Source organism: Thunnus maccoyii, chromosome 22 (genome assembly GCF_910596095.1).
Source record: "Thunnus maccoyii chromosome 22, fThuMac1.1, whole genome shotgun sequence".
NCBI lineage: Eukaryota > Metazoa > Chordata > Actinopteri > Scombriformes > Scombridae > Thunnus > Thunnus maccoyii.
In genome coordinates, this window is record NC_056554.1 from 19,322,780 (window position 1) to 19,334,335 (window position 11,556).

Genomic DNA, 11,556 nt, shown 5'->3' on the forward strand with positions numbered 1-11,556 from the left:
GGCTCCTTTTGGATTTCTGGAGTAAATAAAATTGACATGTCTTAGTGTCATCTGGGCCTTTCAGGTATCCTCTCTGCTTTGCAGTGATGTACTTTTCTGTGTATAACTTTGTTATATCGGTTCAATGGTGGACAGTATTGGTTTATAGTATTTTGTGTTGGCAAGTTGACTATTTCCATCATATGTGATTTGTTGTTTAACCATGATGACATTTTATTTTACCTTTGTCTGTCAGTTTTATGATTTTATTTGGGTTATCTTCTGATAATTTACCTGTTTGTATCTGGTCAGTAGACTGACAGGAAGACATGAGTTTTCTGCCCCGCCAGATCAGTTTCTGTATCACTTGGCTGAACATGGATCACTCAATTTCCCCATTGGATTGGGTAAGTAAACTGGCTATGTTCAAGGTCATCTGACTGACCCTCCGGATTTCATCTCTATTGAAATTGCAGAGTCTAAGAATGAAGCTCCAGACACACATACAACAGTCTCCCAAGCCAGACGAACAGAGGACAGGGGAAGGTGGCTTATGTTAAATTTGGTTGTAATGTTTTACACAATATACTCACTATGTACAGTGCTGTTGCAGGTGTCCAGTGTATGTTCTTGTTGGCAAAACTGTCCCAGTGAAGAATTAGTCATTTGTAGCAGTTAATAGCAAGGTTTCCTTTCTGTGCTTGTAAAAAGCGGCAAGGAGTGATTAATGTTGGGAAAGTAGATGTTAGCTTTGTGGAAGTCAGATTCAACTCTCCAATACAAGCCACCCAGTTGTTTTATTGAGGTTTTCTCTGGATACTGATCTATTATTTAGTCCCACTGAGAGTTTTTTTTTTCCCAAATATTTGTCAAAAATGATTTTTATCACACCTGGGTAGCTGTCACCTTGCATGACAGTATGGTTTGTTACCTGTTCAGTATTGTATCTGTGATGGCCACATCCACTAAAGATTCACTAAAGTTTCACAGTATATAGCTCAAATCGAGTTGTCACTGTGGAACTCATTTATAATTTCATTTCATTTACACAACAGCACAGACGGCATTTGCATTTGAAACATTAGCCAGGATGATGCTGTTCTGAGTGAATGAAGAGGGAGAGAAATATGGAAATTGGCAGTGGATGTGATTCATCAGCACCGGAGACTGATGTCTGCCGAAGGTACAGAGTATTCAAGAACGAGGAAATTTATGTGTTTAAAAACTTGGCTGTGATGACGGTAGGATGGTGAATCATTTGCCAAAAGGTTTTACGGAATTGTGGAACACAAAAGGAGCTACAGTAGAAAATTAAGACGCTCGACTTGAGATCTTTGTTGCTGTAACATTCATTTGTAATCCCTCAATGGAAAAAAAAAGAGCCACATACTCACTTTTTGTTTTGAATTACAGGTGACACCAGTTTCTGTTGTGCTTTTGTCCTCAGTGTAATTTAAGCTTTTGGTAGGATTAGTTATGAAAACTTGTCTGTAATGCACCTGCGTAACCTGATGATCATCGAAAATTATTCTCATACTGACAGTAGAGTGTTAAAGTCCCGCCTACGCACAAAAGTTATTTAAAGAAAATGTTTTTAATGCGCAAAATACATCATTTGGATAATTAAGAAGATAACATTTTATTGGTTTATTGGCTGAAATCACTGGCTGGAACCCAATGGCTACCTCAAAAACAGGAAATACACAGTATCTAAAAATGTATGCTGAGCTTTGTAGAATTGTTGGCAGTGAATAATAACATAAAGTTGAGTCTGGATTATTGTCACTTTAGAGTTTTTTTTGTCAGAACCTTTAAGAATATTGTGCCTGGATCTGCATTCCCATTTTATATAATGCACTGCTTCTGCAATGATTGAATTAACATACTGTATACTTTATATAATAAAATATTAGAGTAGACTCTCAGACTTTACAACAATAATAAAGGTGTGGCATTCTTGGTTTAAGGAGTGCTTTCATGAGAAAGCAAAACACTGAAAGCTTTTGTAATTAAAGGTTGTAAACAAGATTTAAAGAAAAAAAGTCCACCAGCTGATTTTTTAAAAACTTTGGCAGGTGTGTCACCGGATTAACTAGTTTGTCAGACCACTCTTCCACTGTGAACATTCATTTGCAAACCTGCTTTTCCACATCAGTGTGGGAACATAATCATAAACAGCGTGACAGCTTGGCGATCAGGATTCTTTAGTCAAATCTGGCTACAAAACTGGGATGACTCGTCCCATTTCATCAAGGGAAAATACATGCGTCACCAATCAACATCCAGCTACGTTTATTATGACACTCCAAGTCTGTGAGTGGATGTACGTGATTTTTTTTTACTGGCTTTTACAGAAACGACATGACAGAAATAACACGACGCTAAGAAGAAAGAAGGACATATACAGAGGAGACCTGCCCTACTCAATACTCACCTCCAATCAATATTCTCCCTCTGTTCCCGTCCATCTGATTGAAAGGGATGAAGCGGTTTCATGTGATTGCATCAGTTAATCAGTATAACCACCATCAACCTCTCATCTCCCATCGTAGCGTCCACCTGTCAATCCATTCCTCTCTTAAATTTACATCTCCTTAACTTCACCTCTTTGCTTTGTCTTTACCATACCTGTCTTTGTCTATCTACTTGTCAGTCAGTCTTCCTTGGTTCCCTACAACCATTTTTTATCCTCTTTTCTCCTTCCTTTTTGCATTGACACTGACTTTACACTCCACAATATAGGAAACAAGCCATACAAAGACACTCATTTGATGGACGGGCTTGTCAGACTTGTCAAAATTAAATCTTTTCAACGTCAACTAGAGTCTTAAATCTTGGCTTGAGAAAGGTGTGTGATGACATAAAGTATGTTTCAACCTTCACCTTTCACTACACTTGAGCTGTGCTTCAATAGTGGTTTATGATGGTTGACTTCCTCTCTGCACTTTCCCTCAGGGGGGAATCCCCGCCGCCATTATAGGTGTTGTTCAATTTGTCTGAAAAACTAGAGTGAACTTGGTGAGATCAAGATCATGAGTGAGTCAACAACAACGGTCACACCAGAGGTTTATGTCACCCATAATGCACTGCCGTTATGCATTAAGTGCAAGAAAATACATCCATGGTTAGGTGATGGTTACGTACGTCAAACTCCTTTTGCTTACAGCCAAAGAAGGAGAAGATTAATAAATTGAGCAAGGTAAGTTTTTTAATTAAAACTTAAAACCACAATATGTCATTGGAGGAAAAAGTGTAAGTACACGGACATATTTTCATATATTCAACTCAACTTTTATAGCTCTATGTGGCCTATTTATCTGACATTATCCACAAACTTTACATTTGCATCGACTCATTTGCTATGCCTGTGTTGATGTTGTGTAGCTTGATGAAACATTTAAATAGCTATGATTGTTTTCATTTTGTTTAAGGGTCTGAGGAGGAGACAGAACTCCTTATAAGGGTGAGAAATAGCACTCAGGCTTTTTTTTACAGGGAAGCGCAATGTTTCCAAACTGGCCTTGGAGTGAGTTCTCACTTATATCACTGTATTGCATCTTATCTTACATGTCTTGATTATTATGCTGCTAATTTCATCTGTAATATACAATATTCATAATGTGCAGTTGGCAGGCATAACATGACGTGAATTGTCTTTCTGTGCAAACGGAAATTGTCCAGATGATGTGACTGCAGGGGAGGCTGACAGGAGCACACGCAGCCAAGAAATGGGAGAAATACAAGGTCATTGGCTTAAATTAGTCCAAAAGCCTTTTGTTTTGGCAAAAGTAAGCAAAATATTGACAAAACAAATGTAGTCATATTTTAAAAAGGAAAATAAAACCTGAGCTGCCACCCCTACAAGAGCAGAGACCGATCACGGAGAGATAACAGCAGCCTGATGGCAGTGGTTTTCCCTGATGCATGAGGCAATTGGGTCACAGCCATCGATTAGTCCTCCAGTCCTGATTGCCTCATGCACAGGAGGGTATCGGCCATCATCCAGCACAGCCACTAGTTGGAAAGAAACCCCATCTCCTCCACCACAAGACGCCTTTAGTGGAGGTAAAATTACAAGGAGGAGAGAGAGATGTGGCCAGATTCGGGTGCCTGGAGGCACAAACTGAATTTTCGAGAGAATGGTTGAAAAGATGTAAATGTTAAATGTGTAAATGTTTTTGTTATAGCTACTGTTTTTTTTTAATAAGATTGTCTCAGGTAGAGATGTATTTTTGTTACTTATTGTTTATCATATTTATTCCTGGTGAGTTTCAGTGAATTTAAATAGAATCATAAAGAGTGTTTTCATTTTTTTTCCTCTTTAATTTAAACATTTAAACATAAATTTCATGTAAGCCATCTTCAGAAACGAATGTGTGAACTACATATTTGTGTGGTATTTACATTTTTGTGCACTATTATTTTTAATGTGACTTATAAATAGTCGTAGTCCAGCAGCTGATGGATAGGTGCAGAGATGCAGCCTGAAAGCTTATTTCTCATTGCTGCACCACTGACATCAACAGCAAGTGGGGCTTCCTGCACAGGCTCTTCAATGTCTCCAATTCCTGAGTAGATGTTGCGGAGTGCAGCCCAGCGGGTAATAATGGCAGGGACAAATGTAGGGTTGACCTCCAGGGCCTTGAAGACGATGCTAAGCCTCCTTGCTTTCATCCTTCCAAAGGCCATCTCAATGATGGAGCGGGCTTTGGCATGATGGACACTGTAGTGCTTCTGGACCATTATAGTGGCTCCCTGTTGGGTGTCAAGATGGAGATAGGTTGCTCTATGCGGGGATATCCACCATCCCCTACAAGGAAACAACCCACAGGAGGATACAAGTGATTTGTGAATAGAGGACTGTTTTTGAGCACTCTAGTGTCATGCACTGATCCTCGGTAGCCAGTAAAAGTGTCCAAAAACTGGCTTACACTGTCAAAAACAGCTTGGAGCCAGATGTAATGAAGCAGCTTTTTGTTTACGTAGTCACTAGAGGCAGGACCTGCAGGTGCCTTTATTCTGATGTGGCACCCATCAGTAGCAACCACACATTTTCTGAATGACTCATTCTGAGCCAGTGCAGCAAAGCTCCAGTTCTCCAATTGTATCCAGCTCACTTGGGAAATGTGTCCTTTTTTCTCAGCGACCAATAGCATTGAAGATGATTGTTTTTGGGACAGCAAACGCACAGGACACCACACTATAGGACGCCCCATGTGCTGCGCACTGTTGGTGGACATTGTAGCCACCCGGTGGTGGTTTTGTGTATTGCTATTTGGGTTTAAGTTTAGTCCTTTGAGCTCGCCACAATTTTTTTAGTTTGTTCAGTATTTGCTAGACAGCAGATGAGAGAGCATGGACATGGACATTTCTTTTTTTTTCTTGTAATTTTGTGTTATTTAGGTAGTTTGTGTAAATGGTTGCCTTATAATTAAAATTAGCCAATTGTTAAAATGCTGAAGCTAAGTAGCACTAAGCTAATCAACCACATACTGGTTTTTCTAGCTACATGGGATTTGTGCAGACAATATTTTGTTGATAGCAGTTTGCTTTATGTTTTTTTTTAATTTCTGTTGCATTATGTTGTAATTATATTTAACAATATGATTGTAACACCCACATTTTCTGTATGTTCAGTTTTACAGCTTTACTCAGTCAGTAAGTCAGTAAACTGCCTTAACTTTACATCAGCTTGTCTTCACAAGGAAGACTGTTCTCTTTCAGCCAAACTAGCCAGTCAGTTACACCTCGGGAGGGCAGAATATCCTGTGAGGCAGCCAAAGACACAAAGATCAGAATCTCCAGTTGAGGCTCCCAGCTGTGGGTCTTTTCTTTGCCAAGTAATGCCATCAAATTGTTGATGGCATCACGAGACAGCCTGAAATCTGTCTTCATATCTTCCTCGTTGCCAAGATAAATTTTCAGTAATGGAACTGAAGTGTTCACCACAGCATAACGAACAGATGGTGTCTGGACGAACAAATCAAAATTATGAGAAATACATACAAAACTCTAACAAACACAGACCTGCTTTCCTCTCATTTGAAACTGAAGCAACCATCATATAGACTTCAATTACTCCAGTTCAAAAAACTTTACACTATCCGTAATGTTTTCCAGTTTCAGTTAATCGCTCTGTATAAGTAGGCTTACATGTGTATAGGTTCACTCTCCTAGTTAGCAGATAGTTTCTTAAGAAAATCTCACTGATAGCTTGATATTTTACTGAAAAATATCATGTAACTAATTGCAGTTAATAATTACTTAGATTGTTGTACTGTTCAGCTCGTGTGATTTCTTCCCAATAGTGTCTGTAAATGTTTGGGAAAAACTGCTGCAAGATATCATAAACCCGCAGCAATGATAGTTATGATAATCGTGATACAGATCACCAGCAGAAATTTCTAAATGAGAAACTGATGCAGCTAATTACCATATGCTGACATATTGCAATTATTCGCCTCATTGAAATGAGTCTTCAGGTATTTCTGATGATTTGCAAAAAGCAGTATAGTGTTAAGCCTACAACTGGCAGTCGATTTATGATAATTTGGGCTGAAAGTGTACAAGTCTTCATCTCCTCCACTCCTCTCCCGCCCACCTTCCCCTCTGCTCTCCAAGTGGCCCCCATGTGACATACAGTATGTTGTTTTACCAAGTTCTGAGGGGAAGTTAACGAGGAGCAATGAGACAACTAATGAAACGCAGCTCTGGATTAAACTTGACAAGCCTTTTTCACAGCAGACGTTTTGACTTGTCACTGTAGGAAAAGCACAGGTGTTACTGACGACCTTAATGGCTTCGTCCCAATAAGCCATGATAGTGGAAGCATGGCTTGTTCATTTTAACTGTGTTTTTGTGATGACTGCACAGTGAGAGAACAAACAGACACACACAGAATGGGCGGCGAGCTTTGTGAATGTGTCTGAATGAATCAAACAGTCAAATGTCCAGTGGTGGAAACTCACTTATTTCTACAGGCAACTTCTTGTGAATTTGAGTTTAATTTGCACTTTATTTTAAATACAGGATCTCTCCTTTAATCCAGGCACTTTACTGTGACTTTCCCTGACTTAAGTTTTTTGTCGTGCACATTTGAACTTGTAAAAAGCAGATTAGAAACCTTGTTTGCCTGAATACATTGCCAGGAAATCAAGAGTAAAGTAGCTGGGGAGACAAGGTCTTCCTCATCCTCTACCCTCATTACAGAAAGTGCATGTAAACACAGCGTGACAGCGAGCCACCATGCACAATACCAGAACCCTGAAACCAGCTAAATGGAATTCAGTCATCATTAATCTTATTTACATTATGCACACCTTTATTTTTTCCTACATGCACTTCACAGTGGTATAAACCATTTTTATGGCTACTGTAATGAAAAAAGTGGTGCCCCTGGTGCTACTTTTTCCAGATGCTTACAAAAGAAAGCAGATTTATGCAGTAACCTGCTGAAGCCGAGAGAACAGCCGTGCTTGCAATTATTTTTTTTATCTTAAAATCACAACTTAATTACTTTGTTATCTCTGAGAAAACGAGCTTTGTTGTCTCGAGATAACCAGATAATAAACCTGTTATCACATAGTTAAATTACGAAACTATGTAGAGCAATAAATCACAGCTAACCAGTTTGATGTGCACAAGAGTGCAAAACACCCTGACACTTATGTAGGATTTAATAAGTGGATCCAGCTTGCAGACCCACATTTTTGACAACCTGTTTCAGTTTAATAAGAGTGTAGATGAAACATGTACCTGCTGCCTTCAGATATCTTTAAAGGGAGTTCATATTTTGGAAGACAAATTCTGGGAAGAATCAGACACTAATCTTCACTCTGCCTTGCGGGTATTATTGCCATAATCAGAAAACAAATGTCCATTTGCTGCATTTAGATGTCTTCTTGTTAGCAAGCGTATCATAACGTGAAACTGACAAGCAAACTTACATAAAACGGGGAGCTCTATGTGCGTGCAAAAGTCTGTGTCTCAGAACAAAGGGTGTGTCGTGCATTAATGCACAATTGACCTTAACATCTAAACAAAAATCAAGCTCTAAATGTTACGTCATGTGAAAGTTGCTCCATCTACATTCCTTAACAAATTCCTGTGGGGTTTCATTCCTCATTCATATATGCATACGTGTTTCACAACAGCCCTCATCCTCCCATTGCTGGCTGTCATTTTCCAGTAGTACTTTAAATGTTCACATGAAATTTGAGTTGGTCGGGCGTTGTTATCTCGCTCAAGGGCAACTGTCTGCTAACAGAGCCTGTCAGCTCACTACACCTGCTGCCAAATTTTGTGTGAGTCATAATGGTAAACAGTATAGCACTGAAAATAGCAGGGGTGGGTGTATCAGCACATCAGCACTGTTGGGAAACTTCAGACTAGTTTAGTAAAAACTACTTTTATTATTTGCCCTTTGTAACAAATAGTTAACATTACTATGTATTTAGCTGTTATCAAAAAAAAAAAAAAAACATGTACATAAGCTGCCAAAACAGCTGTTTACTACTGTTAATGTCTCAAGATTGAATCTGAGTGATTGTAAGTTGAATGTCATACACAATTTTGCCCAGAAAAATAATTACCCCACATGCTAACGGCTAACGGAAGCTCAAAAAGGTGTGAAATTACATCATCTTTTGCATATTTATGGTTGTAATAATTGTCTGCATGTCGGCCAGTCTAGCACTGTGGTTCATACTGGAATATCTCTACTACTGAATGGATTGCCATGAAATTTAAGGTCAAAATTTGAATTAGTCCAATACTTTGGTTTATGAACTGCATTAGCTTAGCTGCAAAACTAATAACATCCCTATCAGGATTAGGTGTACATTGTGTTTAATCAGCAAATATTACCATGCTAATATACTAAATAATTTATGTTGTGAACATGGTCATCATTAAAGCTGCTAAACATCAGCATGTTAGCACTGTCATCAGCATGCTGACGTTATAATTTAGCTCAAAGCAGCGCTGTGCCTTTCAAAGCTGCTAGCTTGGCTTTTTCTTCTTAAAAAGGGTTGATGTTTTACCTTATTTTCATACAAGATTTGATCATTTTCCTCTTGCTACAACTGAGTTCAGATGCCATAAACTCATAAACTTTCAAAACTTTAAATTTCAGTGAAAGAGAAGGTACAAATGTTAAGAGAGGACGTGTGAAAGAAAGTTTTTTAAATGCTGTTTTCTTGATCTCAACATAAGGTGCTTGTATTTGAGATAGCAACTTATTTTATATTCATGTAAACAACATTGATTTTTGTGATGTTCACATGACAAGCTGTCAAAACTATTAAATAACAAGTTTATGATCACAGAAAAACAAGACAAGAATATGTCCTGTTTGGGCTTCCATATAATGTATCAGACACTGAACTTGATGCACAGACAACAAGTGTGAAGACCATTCAGAGTAAATTATGAAGAGTAGAAACTGTAAACATTAGTTTTCCTGTTGAAAACTCCTGTCAGCTTGTTCTTCAGAGCAGTCACGACATGTGAAATGCACTACCTGCTACTGCTGCTTTTCACACAAAATAAATTTAGATTGTATTGATTTTACTGTGCACCATGCACATTGCATGACTGAGTGCCTGGCACAGACTAAGCTTGTAATTGGTGTATAAGAAATATGTTTAGAAGATATGTGGGTGTGTTTACCTCTCTATATATCTCTCTCTGTTGTACAAATACAAAGGTAGAGAGATCAGAAGCTTGGCAGTCACATCCAGTACAGGTGACATCATCCACCTGTTCAAATGGCTGATGGCTGAGATCCCTCAGGGAATTAGGTGCCTTGATGATGAGTAACCTGACGTTTATGTTGCTGGTGAACTGCCTTTTCTTTCTCTTTCCATGGAAAGTACAGTCTGTACACTAATAAAAATGATAAAAGCAGAAGATCCACACGAACAGGTGCATCTAAATTAAGAGGTGAGTGAAAATATGTAAGCAGAAAGTAGCGTGGCCATATACACATCTTTTTTCGTTGCATTTTGGCAATTTCAGGGCACCGTACAGAACATGAATTTCAAATAGCAGTAAATATAGTGAACTATATAGGAGTGATTTCAACCAACAACAGACCTGGGAAGAGCTCGAATCAGTCTTAAATAAGTGAAAACACCTGCGGATGATCATCTGGAAGAGCTTACATGAGCTTAAAAAAACATAAAAAAAGTAAAATCACATTTTAATAGAAGAGACAAAAAGAAACTTATATTGAAGAAGTAATAATCATTATACCCAGACAGTCAGATTTGAAAGACATAAATATTCAGTTCACAATTATCTAAAACAAGCAAAGCAAATGTTTGTTTGAACTATATAACTTTGAGCCCATAGTTCTCATGTTCAGAAAATAAATGTAAAATGTTTTTTTTAAATAGTTTTCATTTTCCTTTGCTTGTAATTTTTCCCAATTACTGCAATTTTTGAGAAAAGCTGCTGAGGAATCAAGCATTTCAAAAACTGCAAAAACCCTGGAGGGACTGATTAACATATTGTTATAAGTTCCTTTTTATACCAAAAAGGAAACAAAATATATATTTTAAAAACTGTTTAAACGACAGTAATGTCATCTGTGCCCTCTAGCCGACAGAGAGAGTCACAATGAGGATGAGGATACCTCCAAGAAGAAGAAGAGGAAGGGTGAGTCAGATGAAGCAACAATCCTATACATCTCTCTCTCTCTCACACACACACACACACACAAACCTGCCACACCTAGCATACCTGACACTCTCTTCTGCCCCAACTGCCTCTTTTGACTCGTACACTACAATCAAACACACACACACTCAGATAAACAATGTGTGTGTGTATAGACGTAGAAGCCCCTTATTTTTGTGTTGGTCAGTGAAGTTTCATGTTGAAATGGTAAGAAAGTACCAGCAAGGCAGTCAGACGCAGACTCCATTAGGTTATTTCCTCTTTTGTTTCCACCTCCCATCTCCATCCATCCATCAGGGTTTCATATCTCTGTGTGTGCTTGTGTGTGTGTGTGTGTGTGTGTGTGTGTGTGTGTGTGTGTGTGTGTGTGTGTGTGTGTGTGTGTGATTAAATAGGTTTTTATTGCAAGCACTGTTTATTTTCTCAACTAATAGGCCTAGATAATAAAATTCTTGACATATATTCTGCCAAGTGTGTCATATAAAACCCTCTCCACCTACTCGTCTGCTATTCACTTCATTCATGTTTTCTTCAGAGTTTGTTAAATTGTGCTTTTTTTTTTTTTTTAAATCCAGTATGTCCACTCATTACTCACTAATAAATAGTGTCTCAGAGGTTATAAGACTAGTTATCTGTCATATATGCATCTAAAAAAAACACTAAAAGAAGAGAAACGGATGTGATGAGGAGGTCAAGAAGCTGTAGTCTTATATAGATTTTTAAAAATAAATTTTAATTCAATTTTAATGTTTTAAATTTGGTTAATATATTACTCCACAGAAGGTTTGTATTATATTGATAGCACTATTTCATATTACACGATGACTGAATTGATTTTATTACAGCTTCATAATTAATCGGTATTATTAAGGCATTAATCTTTGACACACAAAAACC

At 38.0% G+C, this 11,556-nt stretch overlaps 1 long non-coding RNA gene across 1 annotated transcript; it reads left to right on the top strand.

Moving 5' to 3' along the window:
* Window positions 1-1,083: 1,083 nt before the first annotated feature.
* On the top strand, window positions 1,084-5,664 carry LOC121889094. Its single transcript, XR_006093427.1, has 4 exons — window positions 1,084-1,162; window positions 2,334-3,178; window positions 3,411-3,442; window positions 3,661-5,664. It is a non-coding gene; the product is annotated as an uncharacterized LOC121889094 (long non-coding RNA).
* The last annotated feature ends 5,892 nt before the right edge of the window (window positions 5,665-11,556 follow it).